Source organism: Cervus canadensis, chromosome X (genome assembly GCF_019320065.1).
Source record: "Cervus canadensis isolate Bull #8, Minnesota chromosome X, ASM1932006v1, whole genome shotgun sequence".
Taxonomy (NCBI): domain Eukaryota; kingdom Metazoa; phylum Chordata; class Mammalia; order Artiodactyla; family Cervidae; genus Cervus; species Cervus canadensis.
Genome location: NC_057419.1, coordinates 87,361,755 through 87,386,577, shown reverse-complemented (window position 1 = coordinate 87,386,577; position 24,823 = coordinate 87,361,755). Strand labels below are relative to the sequence as shown.

General features: G+C 37.8%; 2 pseudogenes; one reads left to right on the top strand and one right to left on the bottom strand.

Moving 5' to 3' along the window:
* Nucleotides 1–11,846: 11,846 nt before the first annotated feature.
* On the top strand, nt 11,847–13,034 carry LOC122436008 (annotated as a pseudogene).
* Nucleotides 13,035–15,558: 2,524 nt separating this feature from the next.
* Nucleotides 15,559–17,094, bottom strand: LOC122435641 (annotated as a pseudogene).
* Nucleotides 17,095–24,823: the final 7,729 nt, after the last annotated feature.

Here is a 24,823-nt window from a genome sequence, read left to right as displayed (position 1 = left end):
TGCTGAAGCTGAAACTCCAGTACTTTGGTCACCTGATGTGAAAAGTCCCTGATCCTGGGAAAGATTTAGGACAGGCAGAGAAGGGGATGACGGAGGGTGAGATGGTTGGATGGCATCATCGACTTGATGGACATGGGTTTGGGTGGACTCTGGGAGTTGGTGATGGCCAGGGAGGCCTTGCATGCTGCAGTTCATGGAGTCACAAAGAGTCAGACACGACTGAGTGACTGACCTGAACTGAAAAGTCAAAAACATTTTTGACCATTCTTTTTTCAAACTATATTTTAAAGCTATCTTTTCATCTATATTTTACTACTAAAATGAACTTAATATTAGTAATCTGATAACCGGCATTTTTTTTTTAAATAATAGAAGTACATAACTATATAGATCATGGATAACCTGAGATAAAGCGTGATTTTGAGTTATAGACACTGCCAAACATATCTCTCAGCCTATACTCTGCTTTCTATTTTTCTATTGTCTAGTGCCTCTATTATTTAAGAGGTTATTGTTTACTTTTTCTTAATTTGGGTACCAGGATTTTGACATATGTTTATATTTATTACTCCTCTGTTTCTAATAACAATTTTGTTTCACTTTTTACAAGAACAGGAAATTTATTGCACTAATTTTTACCAGGTTAGCACTTCAACTCTAGACTGAATGTATAGAGTTTTAAAATAAGATGAGAAAATCTTCATGAAATAAATTATGTTCTTTCTATGATCCAAAAACTCATTTATCTTAATTATTTTTGATGTTTTCCCCATTATAGCTCGACTTTACATTTTCAGATAACCAAAATCATTAACTAGTTTCCTTTAAAATGAGTGTGAAAAAAATAAAATAAAATAAAATGAGTGTGAATTCTGGAAGATGGCTTCCCTATAATCATTTCTGTCACCTGAATAAAAGGTATATTGTTCAGCATGTCACATGTCATGAAGAAAAACAGTTGATGCACAGTAAGTTCTACCAGGAGAAATGTATTTGTTATGAATAACTCCCTGTATATTCTGAGTAAATCTCACTGTTAAATTTTCAGGTCTAAATTGGCAATAACAGGCTGTATGCTTTGTGCAATGGACAAAGAACATTAAAGAAAAGCAAACTTTTTAAAATAATGACATATTGAATTTAAATTTAAATCAACAAGGATACCACTGTGCCAGTTGGCAAATCAGATAGAAACTAGATTTAAGCAGAAGTAGTGCTAGTAATTTGTGATAGTTGTTTTAGTTTTGCTGTGTTTGTTTTTTTGTTATTGTTGTTATATTTTGTTTTGCTTGTGTTATTTTGATCTAGATCAACAGAGTCAAAAGGCAAAATTATATGAAAGACATGGGACTTAAATCAATTATAATTATTTAATAGGCTTAGAGATTTTCTATTTGTAATTTATCTATTATACCTTCACTTTACAGGAGATTGTTCAGTTATCTGTAGATTATATTTCATTAAATAATTATTAAAATATTCTATCTGCTTAGTATTTTCTCTTTCCAGTTTCATTTTTTATATTCTTTAAATAGAAGCATTAAATTTTAGAATAAAGAAGTGTTTATAATGTATGATTAAAAATTCTTATCTTGCCATGAGGTTTCATGGTTATCAAATTGACTTTCCATTCCCACAGCAATTTGATTATTCCAATCCTAACTAAATTTGGTTATAGTTACTACCTAAGAAGTATATTCTCATGAACATGTTAAATGGTTAGTTCTTTCCCAAATGAAGTAAAATTTGACATTGGTATTGGTCAAAAGAAAATATGTGTATGTGTAACTTTAGTAGAAACTGGAAACTGTTTCTTAGTTTTAGTATGTTCATATCTAAACCCTGGAGCTCTAAAATTACTGTTTATCAAACACCAATTTTTCAAAAGGACTCAAGCTGCCTACAAGTTCAAAACATTTACTTGTCACTCAATGTTTTCCATTTTATGTTTTTATTGTCATAATTTGGGAGAGGATAATCATTCACACTGTCAGTGTTTCAGCCTTCAAAAGACCTGAGAGGTTTTTACCCTTTAGCTTGTTTTATAACTTGAATTTCAGATTTTGATGTCAATCCATTTCTTGCATTCCTGATGATTCAGATGACAAGGTTTCAAGTTTGTGCATATTAAGTCTTTACATATTATACGTATATTTAGTTTCAATTTAAAGTTTAAACTTTAGTTTTTACCCTTTGTTCTTTTAAGGTAACAATTTGTTTTGTGATGCAGGGAAAGAAAATGTATGCATTTAAAATTTAGTAGTTTATTATTTTCTTTGATTTTAATTCACTTTGAAAGACACCAAGAGGTATGCTTATTTATTTTTTTTCTTCATTATAAAGAAGAAACTTATATGCTTTTAAAATACTTGTGCATATACTGTTTATAATAGCCAGGACATGGAAGCAACCTAGATGTCCATCAGCAGATGAATGGATAAGGAAGCTGTGGTACATATACACCATGGAATGTTACTCAGCCATTAAAAAGAATTCATTTGAATCAGTTCTAATGAGGTGGATGAAACTGGAGCCCATTATACAGAGTGAAGTAAGCCAGAAAGATAAAGACCAATACAGTATACTAACGCATATATATGGAATTTAGAAAGATGGTAACAATAACCCTATATGCAAGACAGAAAAAGAGACACAGATGTACAGAACAGGCTTTTGGACTCTGTGGGAGAAGGCAAGGGTGGGATGTTAAGAGAGAACAGCATCGAAACATGTATATTATCAAGGGTGAAACAGATCACCAGCCCAGGCTAGTGCATTAGACAAGTGCTCGGGCCTGGTGCACTGGGAAGACCCAGAGGGATCAGGTGGAGAGGGAGGTGGGAGAGGGGATCGGGATGGGGAATACATGTAAATCCATGGGTGATTCATGTCAATGTATGGCAAAACCCACTATAATATTGTAAAGTAATTAGCCTCCAACTAATAAAAGTAAATGGGAAAAAGAAGAAATAAAATACTTGTGCATATAAGTTGCATGGTATCTTTTTTGAGAATTTCAATGTGATTTATTTATTTTTCTAAATGTTTATTTTTTATTGGGGTATAGTCGGTTAACAATGTTGTGACAGTTTCAGGTGAATGGCGAAGGGACCCAGCCATGTATATATTTACATGTATCCAAATCTTCTAAGATTTCTTTTAAATGTAATATCATTGGTTTAATCACTTTTACAACAAACTGAATAAATAATTCCTAAATCCATTGACTGTTTCATAAACTGAGAATTACTTCATTTACTTGAAGTAACTTTGTTAATTCATGAAATGGTTTTGACTATTATTATGGAAAAACATAAAAATAGTGAACTCTTTTATTTAAATAAATAAAAACAAATAACAATTAAGGGCAGCAGAGTTTTTTCAACTTGGTAATTTAGACTAATAATTAATAACAGACTATGTGATTACTCTGAAATATTAGTATACAACAATGAAGTTCCAATTTTAGGCAACATTTTGAAGATCCCATACACATGTATGAAAGAAACATATTGGAGGAAAATCTACTTTATCTCTTCACCTTCCATAACTAGATGCTGCATTTAAAATAAAATATAAGCTTTAAGATATTATGGGCATAGAGATCAAAGATTTTCTTCAAATTGTAGCTATATCTTGTAACTATCCAAATGATAACCATCACAGAACAGGAATAATGTGAAATAGAGCAAGAGGATCTGCAAGCTTGAATCTTAATAGGAAAAAAACACAATTCAGAAAATCATTTCCTATTTTTTAGCTAAGGAGCATACTCTGATCTTGGTGAGAGGTATTAGGTTTAAATATAACCAAAACTCAACATATTTGTAGTTTGTACAAACTTTCCTAATAACTTCTGTAGTAAATAGCCCAAGGTTTTGGAAATTTAGAATCCTCTGTGATGGATTTGTATCAAGTGGAGTAGATATGGTGAAAATATACTGATTGTGTTCATTTACTTTTGCTTTTCTTCCATCATAGTACAAATTTGTGTCCTTTAGATATCTGAATTATGTGGTTTGTAATACTAAAATTGATCAGAATTTAGGAGTTATGGAAATTTAGCACAGTGTTTTTTTTTTTTTTTTCTTAATTTGTTCTTGGACCTAAAAAGGGACGTTAGTGGAAAAACTGGTGAAATCCAAATAAAACTTGAAGCTTAGTTAGTACTAATGTACCCATATTGATTTCTTAGTTTTGACTGGACCAAATTGATATGACTTACCTGGAGGCTCAGATGGTAAAGAATCTGCCTGCAGTGCAGGAGACCTGGGTTGGGAAGATCCCCTGGAGAAGGAAATGGCAACCCACTCCAGTATTTTTGCCTGGGCAATCCCATGGACAGAGGAGACTGGTGAGCTACAGTCTGAGGGGTCACAAAGAGTCAGACACCACTGAGCAACTAACACTTTCACACTTTCATATTGATATGAGATACTAGTAATGCCATGTCTTAGTCTGTTCCAGTTTCTATAACAAAATTCCATAAACTAGGTAGCTTGGAAACAATAGAAATTTATTTTCACATCTCCAGAGGCTGAGAAGTCCAGGATCAAGTCACTGGCAGATTCAGTGTGTGGTGAAGTTTCAATTTCTGTTTAATAGACAGCTATCTTCTCGCTGTGTTATCACATTATTTAAGGTGGTAAGGGAGCTCTCTGGAGTCTCTTTTATGAGAGTATTAATCCAATTGAAGTGTACTCTGCAATCGTGACCTCCTAAAGGCCCTACCTTCACACAATGCCATCACATTGGGGATTAGATTTCAATAAATGAATTTTGGGGTAGTGAAATAGTGTATAACTTTCTGTCCCTGGTTCCCTCATATCTGTGTTCTCTCACGTGCAAAATGCATTCGTTCCATTTCAATAATCCTGAAAGTCTCAATTTCTTTCAAGAAGGACTCAAAAATCTAAATTCAAAGCCTCTAAATATCATCTAAATCTGATATGGGTGAGACTCAATGTGTGATTTATTCTGAGGCATATTTCCTTGCCACTGGGAAAGCATAAAAGTTATGTGTTTCCAAGTACAATTGTGGAACAGTCATAGGTTGGATGTTACATTTCAAAATGGGAAAAAATAAAGGATAAAAAAGAAAGATAGGTCCTATGTAAGTCCTAACAGGGCAAACACAATTAACTCTTAAAGCATAAAATAACCCTTTTGGGCTTGATGTTCTGCCTGGCAGGTTCACTGGGGTAGAAACATCACCCTCTTGGCTTTAATGAATCCACCTGCAGCATCTCTTGCAAGCCAGAGGCATGGACCCACAATTTTACCAGGAAGCCCTAGCCTTTGAAATCTAGTTGGAGTCAGCCATAACTCCTAGGCCTGTGCATTTCACACACCAGCAGACATGGCACCCCATAGATAATATCAAAGATTGCTGCCTGCACTCTCTGGAAGGTTGGCCACCATGGCTTACACCACACTGGGACCCACTGGAGTTGCACCTGGGGCAGCTAAGGAGCATGGTACCAGAGTGTTGGGGAGTGGAGCTTTCAATGTGTTGTGACACTAAGCAGTGCAGTCAAAGGTCCCAGGCACAGATAGGCCATCCTACAAAATCTCTGTCTCCTAGTCTTGGCACTCTGGCCTGTCATGTGATTGGCAACCCTGATGATCTCTGAATTGCCTTCAGAGTCATTCTTCCATGGTCTTGAAAAATAGCTCCTGGCTTCTATTGAGATGGCTCATACTCATCCCCTTTATGTTTGCTTGGCCACATCTTACTTATATTTTGCAATATGGATAGGCTGAGAATTTTGCAAATCAAGTTTTGCTTAACAGTTCCATCTTCGTCATTTTTCTCTTTTCACATTTTACTATAAGCAGTCGAGAAAAGCCAAACCACACCTTCATTACTTTGCTTAAAAATAGCTTCAGTTGAATATTCTATTTTATCACTCACAAGTACTATATTTTGAGAAACCCTAGAACACTAACACAATTCAGCTATTTTTTTTTTTTACTACTTTATAGACAATATCACTTTTCCTGCATTCTCCAGTAACATTTCTCATTTCCATCTGAGACCTCATCAGGATAAACTATACCATCCATATTTCTACAAATGTTCCGTTTGAGATTACTAAACTATTTCTAAGAAGTTTGGGACTTTCTCTACAGCTCTCCTCTTTTCTTTCTGAGCTTTCACCAGAATCACCTTTAGTAATCTATTCACAGAAAAGTAGGCTTTTCTAGCACACACTTTATTTATTTATTTTCATTTATTTTTATTAGTTGGAGGCTAATTACTTTACCCTATTGTAGTGTTTTTTGCCATACATTGGCATGAATCAGCCATGGATTTACATGTGTTCCCAATCCTGAACCCCCTTCCCACCTCCTTCCTCATCCCATCCCTCTGGGTCATCCCAGTGCACCAGCCCCGAGCACTTGTCTCATGCATCCAACCTGGACTGGCGATCTGTTTCACCCTTGATAATATACATGTTTCGATGCTATTCTCTCAGATCATCCCACCCTCGCCTTCTCCCATAGAGTCCAAAAGTCTGTTCTATACATCTGTGTCTCTTTTTCTGTCTTGCATATAGGGTTATTGTTACCATTTTTCTAAATTCCGTATATATGCATTAGTATATTGTATTGGTCTTTATCTTTCTGGCTTACTTCACTCTGTATAATGGGCTCCAGTTTTATCCATCACATTAGAACTGATTCAAATGTATTCTTTTTAATGTCTGAGTAATATTCCATTGTGTATATGTACCATAGCTTTCTTATCCATTTGTCTGCTGATGGACATCTAGGTTGCTTCCATGTCCTGGCTATTATAAACAGATAGCACACACTTTAAAACTCTTACAGCTTCTATCCAATTCCAAAGCTGCTTTCACATTTTAGGCATTCTCAGTACCAACTCTGCCTCAGTGCAAGCAGAAATAAAATAAGATAAGCTATTTAGATAAATTGTATGATAGAATATTCCAGGTTTATTATGTATATTTTATAATCCAGACCTGAAATTATCAATTTCTCCAAGGAATCCTATTTTTATAAGTAGGGAATGGTATTTGGAGATCAGAATTTAGAGGAGGTTGGGCAACTACTTCAATATTTTAAAAACTAGCAAATAAAGTGAACAGATAAAATAATATTCCAATTTTCTGTGTGACTTTGGGAAAATTAAGATGCTTTACTTAATTATTAAGTGGGTTTACATTAACAAAGCAACTTTGAAAATAAAAACCTATATGCTACTGACTGGGTTTCCTTGGTGGTGCCAGTGGTAAAGAAACTGCATGCCAATGCAGGAGACATAAGAGATGTGGGTTCGATCCTGGGTCAGGAAGATCCCCTGGAGAAGGGAACGGCAATCCACTCCAGTATTCCTGCCTGGAGAATATCATGGACAGAAGAGCCTGGAGATTTATAGTCCATGGGGTTGCAAAGAGTCGGACATGATTGAAGTGACTGAATACGAACACAAGCACATACTAGTGACTAAAATACAGTATCCACTCTGTAAACATGAGAAAGAAAATAAATTTTGTCATGAGAAATAAAATACCCATTGATAGTTTGAGTAGCTATCCATCTACCTATCATCTCTCTCTCTCTTTTTCTCTACATCCCTAAATAAACCACCAAAAAAACAGGTAGAATATATAAATGAGCTTAGTAAAGTTGAAGATTATAAAGCCAATATATTATATTTATCTATATAGATGTAAGGATATATATAGATAGAGAGAGAGAGATAGGTAGATAGATAGATAGATAGATAGATAGATAGATAGATAGATAGATAGATAGATAGATAGATAGATAGATAGATAGATATAAGGAAATATTCAACCATAAAAGAATACAATTTTGCCATTTATGTTGTCATGGAAAAACTTTGAGGGCATTGTGAGTGTGTGTGTGTGTGTGTGAGAGAGAGAGAGAGCTCAGTCATGTCTGACTCTTTGCAACACCACGGACTGTAGCCCATGGAATTTTACAGACAAGAATATTGGAGCTGGTTGCCATTTTCTTCTCCAGGGGATCTTCCCGACCCAGGGATGGAACCCAAGTCTCTTACACCTCCTGCTTTGGTAAGCAGATTCTTTACCACTGTGTCACCTGGGAAGTCCCTTGAGGGCATTACACTAAGTTAAATATTTTAGAAAATGAAAGGCAAATGTCATAAAATCTCACTATTTGTAGAATCTAACAGCAACAATAAAAACGAAGCTTGTAGAAATAGAACTGATTTGTGATTGCCAGAGGTGGGGGTTGTCGGTGGGCAAAATGGATATATGTGTGAGTTAGTCGCTCAGTCATGTCTGACTCTGCAAACACATGGGTGGTAGCCCGCCAGGTTCCTCTGTCCATGGGATTGCTGAGGCAAGAGTACTGGAGTGGCTAGCCATTCCCTTCTCCAGGGAATCTTCCCCACCCAGGTACTGAACGCAGGTCTCCCATATTACAGGCAGATTTTTGACCCTCAAAGCCATCAGGGAAGCCCATAATAAAGTTTTTTATGCACTCAAAAAGTCAAAAGGTACAAACTTCCAGTTTTAATATAAATAAGTTATGGGGGTGTATTGTACAATTTGGAGATCATAATTAATAATACTACATTGTATATTTTCAACTTGTTAAGACAATAGGCCTTGAAAATTATCATCGTAAGAAAAAAAAAAAACTGAAAATATGTGTAGTGACCTACAAAACCTCCTAGAACTAACACAAGAAAAGATGTCCTTTTCATTGTAATGCAAAAGTAGGAAGTCAAGAAACACCTGGAGTAACAGGCAAATTTGGCCTTGGAATACAGAGTGAAGCAGGGCAAAAGCTAATAGAGTACTGCCAAGAGAACACACTGGTCATAGCAAATACCCTCTTCCAACAACACAAGAGAAGACTCTACACATGGACATCACCAGATGGTCAACACCAAAATCAGATTGATGATATTCTTTGCAGCCAAAGATGGAGAAGCTTTATACAGTCAGTAAAAACAAGACCGGGAGCTGACTGTGGCTCAGATCATGAACTCCTTATTGCCAAATTCAGACTGAAATTGAATAAAGTGGGGAAAACCACTAGACCATTCAGGTATGACCTAAATCAAATCCCTTATGACTGTACAGTGGAAGTGAGAAATAGATTTAAGGGACTAAATCTGATAGACAGAGTGCCTGAATAACTATGGATGGAGGTTCCTGACACTGTACAGTAGACAGGAATCAAGATCATCCCCATGGAAAAGAAATGAGAAAAAGGAAAATGGCTGTCTGAGGAGGCCTTACAAATAGCTGTGAAAATAAGGGAATTGAAAAGCAAAGGAGAAAAGGAAAGATATACCCATTTGAATGCAGAGTTCCAAAGAATAGCAAGGAAAGATAAGAAAGCCTTCCTCAGTGATCAGTGCAAAGAAATAGAGGAAAACAATAGAATGGGAAAGACTAGAGATCTCTTCAAGAAAATTAGAGACACCAACAGAATATTTCATGCAAAGATGGGCTCAATAAAGGACATAAATGTTAGGGAGCTAACAAGCTGAAAATATTAAGAAGAGGTGGCAAGAATACACAGAAGAACTATACAAAAAAAAAATTCACAACCCAGATACTCACAATGGTGTGATCAATCACCTAGAGCGAGACACCCTGGAAGGTAAAGTCAAGTGGGCCTTAGAAAGCATCACTACAAACAAAGCTAGTGGAGGTGACGGAATTCCAGTTGAGCTATTTCAAATCCTAAAAGATGATACTGTGAAAGTGCTGCACTCAATATGCCAGCAAATTTGGAAAACTCAGCAGTGGCCACAGGCCTGAAAAAGGTCAGTTTTCAATCCAATCCCCCAAAAAAGGCAATGCCAAAGAATGCTCAACTACCGCACACTAATCTCACACGCTAGTAAAGTGATGCTCAAAATTCTCCAAGCCAGGCTTCAGCAATACTTGAACTGTGAACTTCCAGATGTTGAAACTGGCTTTACAAAAGGCAGAGGAACCAGAGATCAAATGGCCAACATCCGCTGAATCATTGAAAAATCAAGAGAGTTCCAGAAAAACATCTATTTCTGCTTTATTGACTATGCCAAAGCCTCTGACGGTGTGGATCAAATACACTGTGGAAAATTCTGAAAGAGATGGGCATACCAGACAACCTGACCTGCCTCTTGAGAAACCTGTACACAGGTCAGGAAGCAACAGTTAGAGTTGGGCATGGAACAACAGACTGGTTCCAAAGAGGAAAAGGAGTAAGTCAAGGTTGTATATTGTCACCCTACTTATTTGACTTACATGCAGAGTACATCATGAGAAACGCTGGGCTGGAGGAAGCACAAGGTGGAATCAAGAATGCTGGGAGAAATATCAACCCTTATGGCAGAGAGTGAAGAGCTAAAGAGCTTTTTGATGAAAGTGAAAGAAGAGAGTGAAAAAGTTGGCATAAAGCTCAACATTCAGAAAACTAAGATCATGGCATCTGGTCCCATCACTTCATGGCAAATAGTTGGGGAAAGAGTGGAAACAGTGGCTGACTTTAGTTTTCTGGGTTCCAAATTCACTGCAGATGGTGATTGCAGCCATGAAATTAAAAGGCGCTTACTCCTTGGAAGGAAAGTTATGACCAACCTAGACAGCATATTAAGAAGCAGAGACATTACTTTGCCAACAAAGGTCCATCTGGTCAAGGCTATGGTTTTTCCAGTGGTCATGTATTGATTTCAGAGTTGGACTATAAAAAAAGCTGAGTACAGACAAATTGATGGTTTTGAACTGTGGTGTTGGAGAAGACTCTCGAGAGTCCCTTGGACTGCAAGGAGGTCCAACAAGTCCATCCTAATAGAGATTAGTCCTGGGTGCTCATTGGAAGGACTGATGTTTAAGCTGAAACTCCAATACTTTGGCCACCTGATGTGAAGAGCTGACTCATTTGAAAAGTCCCTGATGCTGGAAAGATTGAGGGCAGGAGGAGAAGGGGATGACAGAAGGTGAGATAGTTAAATGGCGTCACCAACTGAATGGACATGGGTTTAGGTTGACTCCAGGAGTTGGTGATGGGCAGGGAGGCCTGGCATGTTGCAGTCATGGGGTCGCAAAGAGTTGGACACAACTGAGTGACTGAACTGAACTGATGTGGTGATGGATGTTAAGCAGTCTTACTGTGTTGATCATTTCAAAATATATTCAAATATTAAATCAGTATATTGTACACTTGAAGCTATCATAATATTATATGCCAATTATACCTCAGTGAAAAAGAAGACAAACATATAGGCCAATGTAGCAGAATAGAGAGCCCAGAAATAAGCCATCTTTATGTGTGGTCAATTGATTTTTGAAAAGGGTGTGGATACCATTATAGGGAGAAAGGAGTAAGAATAATCTTTGAAGGAAATGAAGCTGTGGAAACGTATTAACATGAAAAGAATAGGGTTGAACCCTTACCTTACAGCATATGCAAAATTAATTAAAAATAGATTCAAGACCTAAACATAAGTGCTAAATTTACAAAACTCTTAGAAGAATATTTAGAGCAAATCTTCTATGATGTTGTATTTGGCAAATATTTCATGGATGTGATATGAAAAGCACAAGGCAAATATAAAAGCACTGGTTTTATATATATATATATATATATATATATATAATATATATATATATATATATATACAATTGACTTCATCAGAATTAAGCATTTTACATACCAATGTGAACTACCGAAAGAGGGAAAATGTAACACAGAGAGGACAAATTATTTGCAAGTCATGTGTATGACAAGGAATTAATATCCAGAACATATAAATAATAATATGACAACCCCCCAAAAAAACCAAACAATCCAATTAAGAATGAGCAAATAGCTAGTTTCTAAGGATAATGTCTATAAGTCAGTATTCCTATTCCAGAGACAATGGCCGCAATAGGATGGAACCTGAAGTCATCATCAAGAGTAACTGGAATGAGATTGTTGACAGCTTTGATGATAGGAACCTCTCAGCCACTTCTCCATGGCATCTATACCTATGGTTTTGAGAAGCCCTCTGCTATCCAGCCATTCTTCCTTGTATCAAGGGTTATGATGTGATCACTCACACTCAGTCAGGGACTGGGAAAACAGCCACATTTGACACATCAATCCTGTGACAGATTGAATTAGATCTAAAGGCCACCTAGACCTTGGTCCTGGCACCCACTAGAGAGTTGGCCTAGCAGATACAGAAGGTAGTTATGGCTTTAGGAGATTACATGTTTGTCTCGTTCCATGCCTGCATTTGGGGTACCAACTTATGCTAAGGTTCAGAATCTGCATATGGAAGCTTCCCACATCATCTTGGGTACCCCAGGTCATGTGTTCAACATGCTTAACCAGAGATACTTGTCTCCCAAATACATCAAGATGTTTGTACTGGATGAAACATTAAGCCATGAGTTGAAGGACCAAATCTAAGACATATTCCATTATCTCAACAGCAACACCCAGTTGGTTTTGCTCTCAGTTACAATGCCCTTTGATGTAACTGAAGTTATCAAGAAGTTCATGAGAGACCCAGTTAGAATTCTTATCAAGAAGGAAGCATTGATGTTGGAAGGTGTTCACCAATTCTATATAAATATGGAATTAGAGGAGTGGAAGTTGGACACACTGTGAAACTTGTATGAAACCCTGACCGTTACCCAGGCAATCATCTTCATCAACACCTGAAGAAAGATGGATTGGCTTACTAAGATGCATGTCCTAGAACTCACCATCTCTGCCACACATGAAGATATGGACCAAAAAGAACTAGAGGTTATCATGAAGGACTTTTGCTCTGGCTCTGAACATTGATTACCACTGACCTACTGGTCAGGGACAATGATGTGCAACAAGTTTCCTTAGTCATCAATTATGACCTCCACCCCACCAGGGAAGGCTATATCCACAAAGTCAGTCATGGTAGATGTTGATAATAAGGGTGTGGCTATTAACATGGTGACAGAAGAAAAGGGGACTCTTTGAGACATACAGACCTTCTATAGCACCTCCAATGGGAGATGCCCCTCAATGTTTCTGACCTCATCTGAGAAGGGCTGTTGTGGTAGGATCAATCCTTGGAGGGAGGTTTGAGGAGCAGCAGGATGTGGGAGGAAAGGGAGCCAAAGGATGGACATCTTGTCATAATTTGTCTTTGAATAAATGTCAATTTTTTAGGCAAAAGAAAGAACCATGAACATTTTAGACCCCCTTTTCTTTGGGGATAGGCACTGTCTAATTTCCCCAAAGTACTAATCTGTTTCCTTAACCTAGTCAACCTCCAAACCCCAGAGGCTCCTCACCCCAGCTGAATTCCTCTGAAAATGATTCACTGGGGGCTACAATGTCACTCCACCTCATTTACTGAACCAAATCTGGAGGAAGAATCCCTGATTTAGGTGGCCCAGGGGATTGTATCCATTTGGGAAAAGCAGAGGAGAGAAAATGGTAGCCATTTTTACATTGTTTTGTATAGTACTTATTTATTCAGGAAACAAACACAAAATTGTGAATAAAATGACTTGGAAACTGCCAAGAAAGAAAAAAAGAATGAGCAAATAACCTGACTAATAAGCTCACAGAAAGATGCTCAAAATCACTGACTATCAAGAAAATGCAAATCAAAATCACAATGTTATTACTTCATGCACATTAGGATGGCTATTATAATAAAATAAAAAACAAAATTCTAAGAGTTGACAAGGATTCCTGGGGGATTCTACGATGGAATGCAGAATGTGACAAAGCAATCTAACTGTGTTATAAATGATAAATGTATGAAACATCCTCACTGAAGCCTGGGGCAAAAAGTAGATGCTGACTTAAGTAACTTTAGAAATGAATTGGGTCTTTAAGTTTAAAAGGAAAATAAAAATGCACATAACCACTGAAATTTACTTGATAAAATTGCTTTTTATTGAGACAGATGACTTCTCAGGTGGCTCAGATGGTAAAGAATCTGCCTGCCAAGCAGGACACCAGGTTCTATCTCCGGGTCGGGAAGATTCCCTGCTGAAGGAAATAGCAACTCACTCCAGTACCCTTGCCTGGGAAATCCTATGGACAGAGAAGCCTGGTAGGCTGTAGTCCATGGGGTCACAAAAGAGGTGGACACGACTTAGCAACTAAAAGACAACAGTTGAGGTAGAACGTTAACAGTTCTGATATTTTGCCCCTTGCTTATATGTAACTTCCCACTGTAATAGTGAGAAACCTGGATCCTAATATCTGTCATTCATTTATTTAATTGTTCAGTTCCAGTATATATGAATAGCTTTCATCTATTAGCCTAGTCAGAGGTTGCCTCAGCTCTGCAGAGAGATTCCTGCATACTCAACTCTCAAGAGTTCTTCCCATAAAACCAAACGGGATAAACTTCTACAACTGAAATGATCAACCTTGTTAATTTAAAATGTTTTTCCCTTCATCTGTGTCAGTGTCTTCCTTTTATTATTTAAAAATATATATATTTTTTCTTTTTTCTGATCCTTTTTTAAGTGGTAACAAGATTATTCCATTAAACTCTGAGGTGCAGGCTATACAATTTGGTTGTTGCCGCATTCTTTAGCGGGATTTCTGCTTAGGTTCATAAAAAGTGATGCTTATACTGATTGTTGTACATGTCTACATTTATACAGTTAAAGAAAAAATAAATGGCACCTTTTAAAGCAAGGTAGAAAGAGGACTTTGTTCAGGGAGGGGAGGACAGTTATAATAGGTATAAGGATCACTGTGATGGAATTTTGCAGTGGAGGAGAGAGACTGGGCTCAACTCTGAGTACAGCATGGGTAAGTGAATAGTCAGAGAGCAGGGTGGGTCAGTGAACTAAAAATTACTTAGAAGAACATCAGGGGTAAGGAGGGGTGGAATCTGGGTACACTGACAAAGTATTATTGCTGAAGACAGCCTAAGGCAATCACTAAGAGTATAATGAAGGGTGAGGAACTCAATTAAATATCAAAGGTGATTATATTGAAGATTTTTTTTTCTCTAACTTCCAGCACCTTTTAATTTTCCTAGAACCTGGACACAATTAACTCTAACAGGGCAGAACTCAATACAATTTAAGCCTCACATTTTAGATTAACTACTTAAATATTGTAAATGTGAATGCACATTCTCATAACTGGGAAACTAAAATTTGGCATAACAAATTTACTCAATATTTATGTAACCATACACAATTCTATATGCAACATGAGTTTTCATATAGAATTTGACCTTCTTAAACTAGTGTTACATATAAAATGTAGTTACTCTTTGCTCATCTGTCTTAACCTATGAAGTGTCTCACCAATGTTTTTTAAGACATACTTAAACAGATGAACCCTCCTTATACAAGATTAAGAAACTGGAAGCTCCAAACCAGAAATATGAAATTTTTCAGTTTACCAGAAATAGGTACTGGGTAACTCTTACCTAAGTAGTACTGTAGGAAGTTACAGTGTTGACCATAAGTTTCTGATTATTTTTTTTTCAATGGGTCTCAAATTATATTACAGATTTTGGTCAAGTTATTTCCATTAAAATACTTATTTTAAAAAAAATAGTAGCTTAAAACTGCAACATAAAAATCAAATGGTCATAAAACATTCTCCTTTCCTTCTAAAGGTTATCATCAACCAGTCTTTTACTATTAAACTTAAATGGCCAATTGAGGCAAACAGTTCTGAGGCTGTTCTTCCACCACTGATTACGACTTGGGTGGCAGGTATTGGGGATAATATCAATTTAGCTTTCTGAGCTTTCTGGGAAGACTTGGTGACCTTGCAATCCCCAGCTGTTTTCTTGACCACTTCTTTGATGACACAGACAGCAATCATCTGTCTCATGTCACAAACAGCAAAATGGCCCAGAGGAATCAAAGAAATGCTCAATACAGACACACCACCCTGCCAGGAAGCATATCAATGATGGCAGCATTACCAGATTTCTAGAATTTTGGGACATATTCCAGCTTTTTCCCAAAACAACAATCCACCTTTTCCTTCAGCTCATCACACTTGCAAGCAATGTGAGCTGTGTGACAATCCAGCTCAAGCACATATCCAGCACTGATTTGGCCTGGATGGTTCAAGATAATCATCTGAGCTGTTAAATCAGCTGCTTCTATCAGTGGGTCCTTTTGTGCTGTCACCAGCCACACTGCCATGAAAAACATCTTTGGCAGACATGTTCTTGACATTGAAGCCCGCATTGTCCCTAGGAAGGGCTTCACTCAAAGCTTCATTGTGCATTTTAACAGACTTCACTTCAGTTGTTATGTTAACAGGAGTAAAAGTGACCATCGTGCCCGATTTGAGGACACCAATCAATCTCTACTCAACCTATAGGGACAGTATCAATACCACCAATTTTGTAGATGTCCTGGGGGGGCAAATACAAGAGCTTGTCAGTTGGATGAGCTGGTGGTAGGATGCAATGCAGAGTTTCAAACAGCGTGATTCCAATGGCATTGCATTCTTTATGGGTGACTTTGCATCCCTTGAACCAAGGCATGTTAGCACTTGGTTCCAACATGTTGTCACCATTCCAGTCAGAGATTGACACAAATGCTACTGTGTTGGAGTTGTAGCCAGTTTCCTTAACGTAGGTGATGCCTTATTTAACAATTTCCTTATATCTTTTCTGGCTATAGGGGGGCTCAGTGGAATCCATTTTGTTAACTGCAATGATGTTTCACACCCATGTTAGAAGGGCATGCTCACAGGTCTGCTCAGTCTTGGAGATACTGGCTTCAAATTCTCCAGCACCAGGAGTAGCAATCAGGACAGCACAGCCACCCTGAGATGTGATGTGCCTATAATCATGTTTTTGATGAAGTCTCTGTATCCTGGGGTGTCAATGATGGTCATATAGTACTTGTTGGTCTCAAATTCCCAAAGGGAGATATCAATTGTGATACTATACTCACATTTAGCTTTCAGTTTTTCCAAGACCCAAGCATACTTGAAGGGGCCCTTTCCCATCTCAGTAACCTCTCTTTCAAACTTTTCAATGATTCTCTTGTTGATCCTACCATATACGTAGATCAAATGGCCAGTGTTGGTAGATTTCTCTGAATCTACACGTCCAGTGAAAATGATATTGATGTGGGTCTTCTTCCCCATTTGGCTTAGCTTTAGCAGTGGTTTTCATGAGACCTGTGTCCTGGGGACAAACCCATTGTAAAAAAGGAGAATGGGCTATTATGGCTAAACTCACACAGGAAGAATTCTTGATAAAATTGCACAATGCAGAGAAGAATAAAGAAGGCTAAAAGTCAAGCCTCATTAAAAAAGAGTTCAAGAGAGCCTGAGAAGAATTTGAACAATGACATAATCTTTGTCACTATGCTGCTATAGAGATGGTAGTACAACTTCTTAGGAGGTATAATGGTGATTTAATTCAATGACGATGCCAATTAAAACTATTTTGTGCAGCAGCCTTTAGAACAAACCACATGCATTTCTTCTGTAAGAATATTCTCCTATTTGTATATAAAAATGCATCAACATCATATGTTTCTCACATTAGATTACATCAGCTGAGGGTTTGGGAAATTATCTGATTAATTATCTACAAAGTAGAGGGCAATTTGAAAGTAGAAGTTCTATCTATTTCCTCGAATATAACCTGGTTATGTTAAGGTATCTCAAGAACAAGTTTTCTTTTCTTATTTGGAAAAAAAAAAGTTTAATTACTAGTTCTATTATACATGAAAGAGTTATGTATACAAATTGAACACAAAATAATGAAACTAGTTAAAAAAAATTTCCTAGTTATACTTTTGTCACTGGATTTCTCTAATAGGAACTCATCATGTAAATTTTACTTTTTAAAGTTAAGACTAGATATTGAATTGATATGAAAATTTACCAAATCAAATGTTAACCTATAATCTTTGAGCATTTACCTTTTGTCAGTAATTTGATAAAAGATAATTTTAAAATATCTCTGCTTCATGGAGCACAACTTTGTCATGTTGAAGGGACTTGCATAATTCAATGAAGCTATGGCCGTGCAGGGCCATCCAGGACAGATGGTTCAGAGTGGAGAGTTTTGACAAAATGTGGTCCACTGGAGGAGGGAGTGGAAAACCATTCCAGTATTCTTGCCATGAGAACCCTATGAACATGAACAGTAGGAAAAGGCAAAAATATATTACACCACAAAATGAGTCCCCCAAAAGTTGGAAGGTATCCAATATGCTACTGGGGAAGAGCAGAGGGCAATTACTAATAGCTCCAGAAAGAATGAAAGCAGAAACAATGCTCAGTTGTGAATATGCCTGCTGGTGAAAGTAAAGCCCGATGCTCTAGAGAACAATATTGCATAGGAACCAGGAAAGTTAGGTCCATGTATCAAGGTAAATAGGATATGGTTAAGCAGGAGATGACAAAAGTCAACATCCACATCTTAGGAATGAGTGAACTAAAATAGACAGGAGTGGGCGAATTTAATTCAGATGACCATAATATCTACTTCTGTGGGCAAGAATTCCTTAGAAGAAATGTAGTAGCCATCATAGTCAAAAAAGAGCTTGAAATGCAGTTCTTGACTGCTATCTCAAAAATGACAGAATGATAACAGATCATTTTCAAGGCAAAACATTCAATATCACAGTAATCCAAGTCTATGCCCCAACCACTGATGCTGAAGAAACTGAAATTAACTAGTTTTATGAAGACTTTCAAAAGCTTCTAGAACTAATAACAACAACAAAAAAATGTCAATTTCATCATAGGGGATTGGAATGCAATGTTGTAAATCAAGAGATACCTGGAGTAAGAGGCAAGAATGGCCTTGGGGGACACAATGGAGCAGAGAAAAGGCTAACAGAGTTTTGTCGAGAGAACATAATGGTTACAGCAAACACACTTTTCCAACAACAAAAGAAATGACTCTACACATGGACATCACCAAATGGTCAATGCCAAAATCAGATTGACTATGTTCTTTGCAACCAAGTATGGAGAAGCTCTATAAATTCAGCAAAAACAAAACCTGGAGTTGACTGTGGCTCAGGTCATAAGCTCCTTATTGCAATATTCAGACTTAAATTGAGTAAAGTAGGGGAAATGAGACCAGGTATGACCTATATCAAACCCCTTATGATTATACAGTGGAGGTGACAAATATATTCAAGGGATTAGATCTGATAGAGCACCAGAAGAACTATGGACAAAGGTTCATGACACTGTAGAGGAGACAATGACCAAAACCATCCCAAAGAAAAAGAAATGTATGAAGGCAAAGCAGTTGTCAGAGGAGGCTTTACCAATAGCTGAGTAAAGAAGAGAAGTGAAAAACAAAGGAGAAGGGGAAATATATACCCAACTAAATGCAAAGTTACAGAGAATGGCAAGGGGAGATAAGAAGATCTTCTTCAATGAATAATGTAAAGAAGTAGAGGAAAACAACAGAATGGGAAAAGCTAGAGATCTCATCATGAACATTGGAGAAATAGAGGTATCAAGGGAACATTTCATGCAAGCCTGGGCATGATAAAAGACAGACATGGTGAGGACCTATCAGAGGCAGAAGATATTAAGAAGAGATGGCAACAATACTCTGCAGAAGAACTCTACAAAAGAGGTCATAATGATTCAAATAACCACGATGATGTGGTCATTCAAGTAGAGCTGGACAACCTAGAGCGTGAAGTCAAGTGGGGCTTAGGAAAAGTGAAAGTGAAAGTTACTACTACAAGCAAAGCTAATGGAGATGATGGAAATTCAGCTGAGCTTTTTAAAGTCTTAAAAGATGATGCTGGTGAAGTGCTGCACTCAACATATCAGCAAATATGGAAAACTCTACAATGGCCACAAGACTGAAAAATGTCAGTTTTCATTACAATCCCAAAGAATGACAGTGCCAACAAATGTTCAAACTACAGGACAATTGCATTCATTTTGCATGTTAATAAGATTATGCTCAAAATACTTCAAGCCAGGCTTCAGCAGTATGTGAACTGAAAACTTCCAGATGTACAAGCTGGGTTTAGAAAAGGTAGAGGAACCAGAGATCAAATTGCCAAACTTCATAGGATCATAGACACCTACTTCTGCTTCCTTGACCATGCTAAAAACCTTTAAATGTGTGGATCACAACAAACTGTGGAAATTTCTTAAAGAGATGAGAATACCAGACCACTTTACCTGCCTTCTGAGAAACTTACATGCAGGACAAGTAGTAACAGTTAGAACCAAATATGGAAGAACAGACTGGCTCAAAATTGGGAAAGGAATACATCAAGGCTGTATATTGTCACCCCGCTTATTTAACTTCTATACATAGTATACCAAGTAAAATGTTGGGCTGGATGTATCACAAGTTGGAGTCAAGATTGCCAGGAGAAATACCAACAACATCAGATGATTTGTAAATGATATCACTTTAATGGCAGAAAGTGAAAACAAACTAAAGAGCCTCTTGATGAGGGTGAAAGAGGAGAGTGAAAAAGCTGTCTTGAAACTCAACATTCAAAAAACTAAGATCACAGCATCTGGTCATCACTTCATGGCAGATAGATGGGGGAAAAGCAAAGCATTGACAGATTTTATTTTCTTGGGCTCCAAAATCATTATAGACAGTGACTACAGCCATGACATATAAAAGATGTTTTCTCCTTAGAAGGAAAGGTATGACAAAACTAAAGAGTGTATTAAAAATAAAGACATCATTTTTCTGACAGAGGTCCATATACTCAAAGTTATGGTTTTTACAGTAGTCATGTATGGATGTAAGAGTTGGACCATAAAGAAGACTGGTTGCTGAAGAATAGATGCTTTCTAATTGTAGTGCTGGAGAAGACTCTTGAGAATCCCTTGGACAGCAAGGAGATCAAACCAGTCAATCCTAAAGGAAATAAAGCTTGAATATTCATTGGAAGGACTATAGCTGAAGTTTGAGTTCCAATAATCTGGCCATCTGATGTGAAGAGCTGACTCATTGGAAAAGACCCTGTTGTTCGGAATGATTAAAGGCAAAAGGAGAAGAGGGTGGCAGAGGATGAGATGGTTAGATAACATCACCAACTCAGTGGACATGAAGTTGAGCAAACTCTGGGGGATAGTGAAAGACAGGGAGGCCTGGCAGGCTGCAGTACATAGGGTCGCAAAGAGCTGGACATGACTTAGCAAGTGAACAACACAACATCTCATTTATTTCTAGAGCAACAAGAAATTTCTTGTTTGGTCTCCCAGAAATATTTAACAACATTTAGATGTTACACTTGAAAAAAACTGAGGTTTTAACAACATTTAGATGTTACACTTGAAAAAAACTGAGGTTTTAACTACAGTTCTTAGTTTTGAAGAACAAATTTAAGTTTTGCAGACAGATATGCATGGAAAGAGCATTCCAAACAGAATAAGTAATAATACAGTGGCAAGGAGTCACAAGTAGGCATTTCCTTTTATTCTTGCCTGGAAAATCCCATGGATGGAGAAGCCTGGTAGGCTACAGTCCATGGGATCGCAAAGAGTCAGACACGACTGAGTGACTTCATTTTCACTTTCACTTTAAGGAGTTCAGTTCAGTTCAGTCACTCAGTCGTGTCTGACACTGCAAATGCATGGACTGCAGCATGCAAGGCTTCCCTGTCCGTTACCAAATCCCAGAGTTTGCTAAAACCCATGTCCATTGAGTCGGTGATGCCATCCAACCATCTCATCCTCTGTTGTCCCCTTCTCCTCCCACCTTCAATATTTCCCAGCATCGCAGTCTTTTCAAATGAGTCAGTTCTTCTTATCGGGTGGCCAAAGTATTGGAGTTTCAGCTTCAGCATCAGACCTTCCAATGAATATTCAAGACTGATTTCCTTTTAGGAAGAATTTAGGATCCATTCCAGTTTCATTTCTTCATAATCACCCTCATAGGACAAAAATAATCACAATAAGGCTTATTTACTTGCAAAATAAATCTAGTCTTATTAAATTTAGCCAGAATATTTACATAAGTGCAGCAAAAAATAGTGATTGACCATATCAACCTTTAGAATCTGTTTTCAGGGAGCTTTTTAATAAGGAATCTTTGGGCTTTTATAAATCTCCCAGCTAAGGAGGCAAACCAAGTACTTTGGTTAGAACATCTATAGGTTTAGATTAATTCATGTCTTCTTGAGTTCCTCCAAGTATCCTTAGCTTCCTGCACCTGCAAGGAAATGACCTTTCTAATTCACCAGATAAAGCTACTGGAAGCCCTATGAGAAAGATACCAGGCCAGTTTTTAACAAGGGGCTTTATAGCTTCTATAAAGTTAAACTTAGTTCTTTAAAACTGTCTGATTATATATGATTTTGGGCTCCCTGGTGGCTCAGCTAGTAAAGAATCCTCCTGCAATGCAGAAGACCTGAGTTCGATCCCTGGGTTGGGAAGATCCCCTGGAGAAGGGAATGGCTAACCAACCAGTATTCTGGCCTGGAGAATTCCATGGACTGTATAGTCCATGGTAGTGAAAGATGGTGGAATAGAAGGATGTGTGTTCTTCTTCTCCGGCAAGAACTCCAAAATTGCAACTCGCTCCTGAACAGCCATTGACAGGAGAATGTTGGATCCCACCAAAAAAAGAGATACTCCAAGTCCAAAGGCAAAGGAGAAGCACAAGCAAGATAGTACGATGGGCAAAATCACATTTATAATCAAACTCCATACCACCCAGAGATGCTCAAATGGTTCAAACAAAATTTTGTGCACACCAGGACCCAGAGATGCAAAAGAGACTGAACCAGACCTGCATTTGAGTGTTTGAGAATCTCCTGTGGGGGTACAGGTCAGCAGTGCCTGCAGGGGCAGGGGCTCTGGGTGCAGCAGACTTGGACCACACAGCATGTGGAATAAGCCCTCCTGAAGGAGGTTGCCATTAACCCCACTATAGAGCTGATGAGCAGACGGTCCACAAACTGCAGATCAATTATACCAAATAAATTATCTCACTGTTAAGAAAGTTCTAGGACCCACAACAGATTTCTCAACCTGGGGATCTAGCAAAGGGATTAAGAACCTTCAGGGAATTTGACTGTCGAGGCCAGTGGGATTTGATTACAGAACTTACACAGGACTAGGGAAACACACTCTTGGAGGGCACAAGCAAAACCTTGTGCAGACCAGGACCCAGGAGAAAGGAGAAGTGACCCCATAAAAGACTAACCCAGATTTGCCTGTGAGTGTCCAGGAGTCTCTGGCAGAGGCGTTGGTCAACAGTGGCCTGCCACAGGGTCAGGGGCATGGAATACTCCAAATCCTTTTGAAGGAGGTCGCCATTATCTGCATTACCAAGGCCATAGTTTAGTCTCAGGTCAAACAACAGGGGGGGAACACAGCCCCACCTAACAATGGAAAATTGGATTAGAGAAAATTGGATTAAAGATTTGGTGAGCATGGCCATAAATATCAAGACCTAGTTTCCCCCACAGTCAGTCTCTCCCATAAGGAAGCTTCCATAAGTCTTTTATCCATCAGAGGTCAGACAGAATGAAAACCACAGTCACAGAAAATTAATCAAACTAATCACATGGACCACAGCCTTGTCTAACTCGTTGAAACTATGAGCCATGCCATGTAGGGCCACACAAGACAGATGGGTCATAGTTGAGAGTTCTGATAAAATGTGGTCCACTGGAAGAGGGAATGGCAAGCCAACTCAGTATTCTTGCCTTGAGAACCCCATGAAGAGTATGAAAATGCAAAAAGATATGACACTGAAAGATGAACTCCCCAGGACAATAGGTGCCCAATATGCTACTAGAGAAGATTGGAAAAATAACTCCAGAAAGAATTAAGAGACAGAGCCAAAGTGAAAACAATGGCCAGCTGTGGATGTGACTGGTGATAGAAGTAAAATCCAACGCTGTAAAGGACAATATTGCATAGGAACCTGGAATGTTAGGTTGATGAATCAAGGAAAATTGGTCAAACAGGAGATGGCAAGAGTAAACATCGACATTTTAGTAATCAGTGAACTAAAATGTACTGGAATGGGTGAATTTAAATCAGATAACCATTATATCTACTACTGTGGGCAAGAATCCCTCAGAAGAAATGGAGTAGATATCATAGTCAACAAAAGAATCTGAAATGCAGTACTTCAGTGCAATCTCAAAAATGACAGAATGATCTCTGCTCATTTCAAAGGCAAGCCAATCAATATCACAGTAATCCGAGTCTATGCCCCAACCACTAATGCTGCAGAAGCTGAAGTTGTATGGTTCTATGAAGACCTACAAGGCCTTCTAGGACTAACACCAAAAAAAGATGTCTTTTTCTTCATAGTGGACTGGAATGCAAAAATAGGAAGTCAAGAGATACCTGGAGAAACAAGTAAGTTTGTCCTTAGAGTACAAAATGAAGCAGGGCAAAGTCTAATAGAGTTTTGCCAAGAGAACACACTGGTCATGGCAAAGACCCTCTTCACACAACACAAGATACGACTCTACACATGAACATCACCAGATGGTTAATACTGAAAACAGATTAATTATATTCTTAAAAGCTGAAGATGGAGATTCTTTATAGAGTCAGCAAAAACAAGATAGGGTGCTGACTGTGGATCAGATCATGGATTCCTTATTGCCAAATTTATACTTAAACTGAAGAAAGAAGGGAAAACCACTAGACCATTCAGGTATGACCTAAATCAAATCCCTTATGATAATATGGTGGAAGTGAGAAATAAATTCAAGGGATTAGATCTGATAGACAGAATGCCTGAAGAACTATGGATGGAGGATCATCACATTGTACAGGAGGCAGTGATCAAGGTCATCCTTGAGAAAAAGAAATGCAAAAAGGCAAAATGGTTGTCTGAGGAGGCCTTACAAATAGTTGTGAAAAGAAGAGAAGCTAAAGGCAAAGGAGA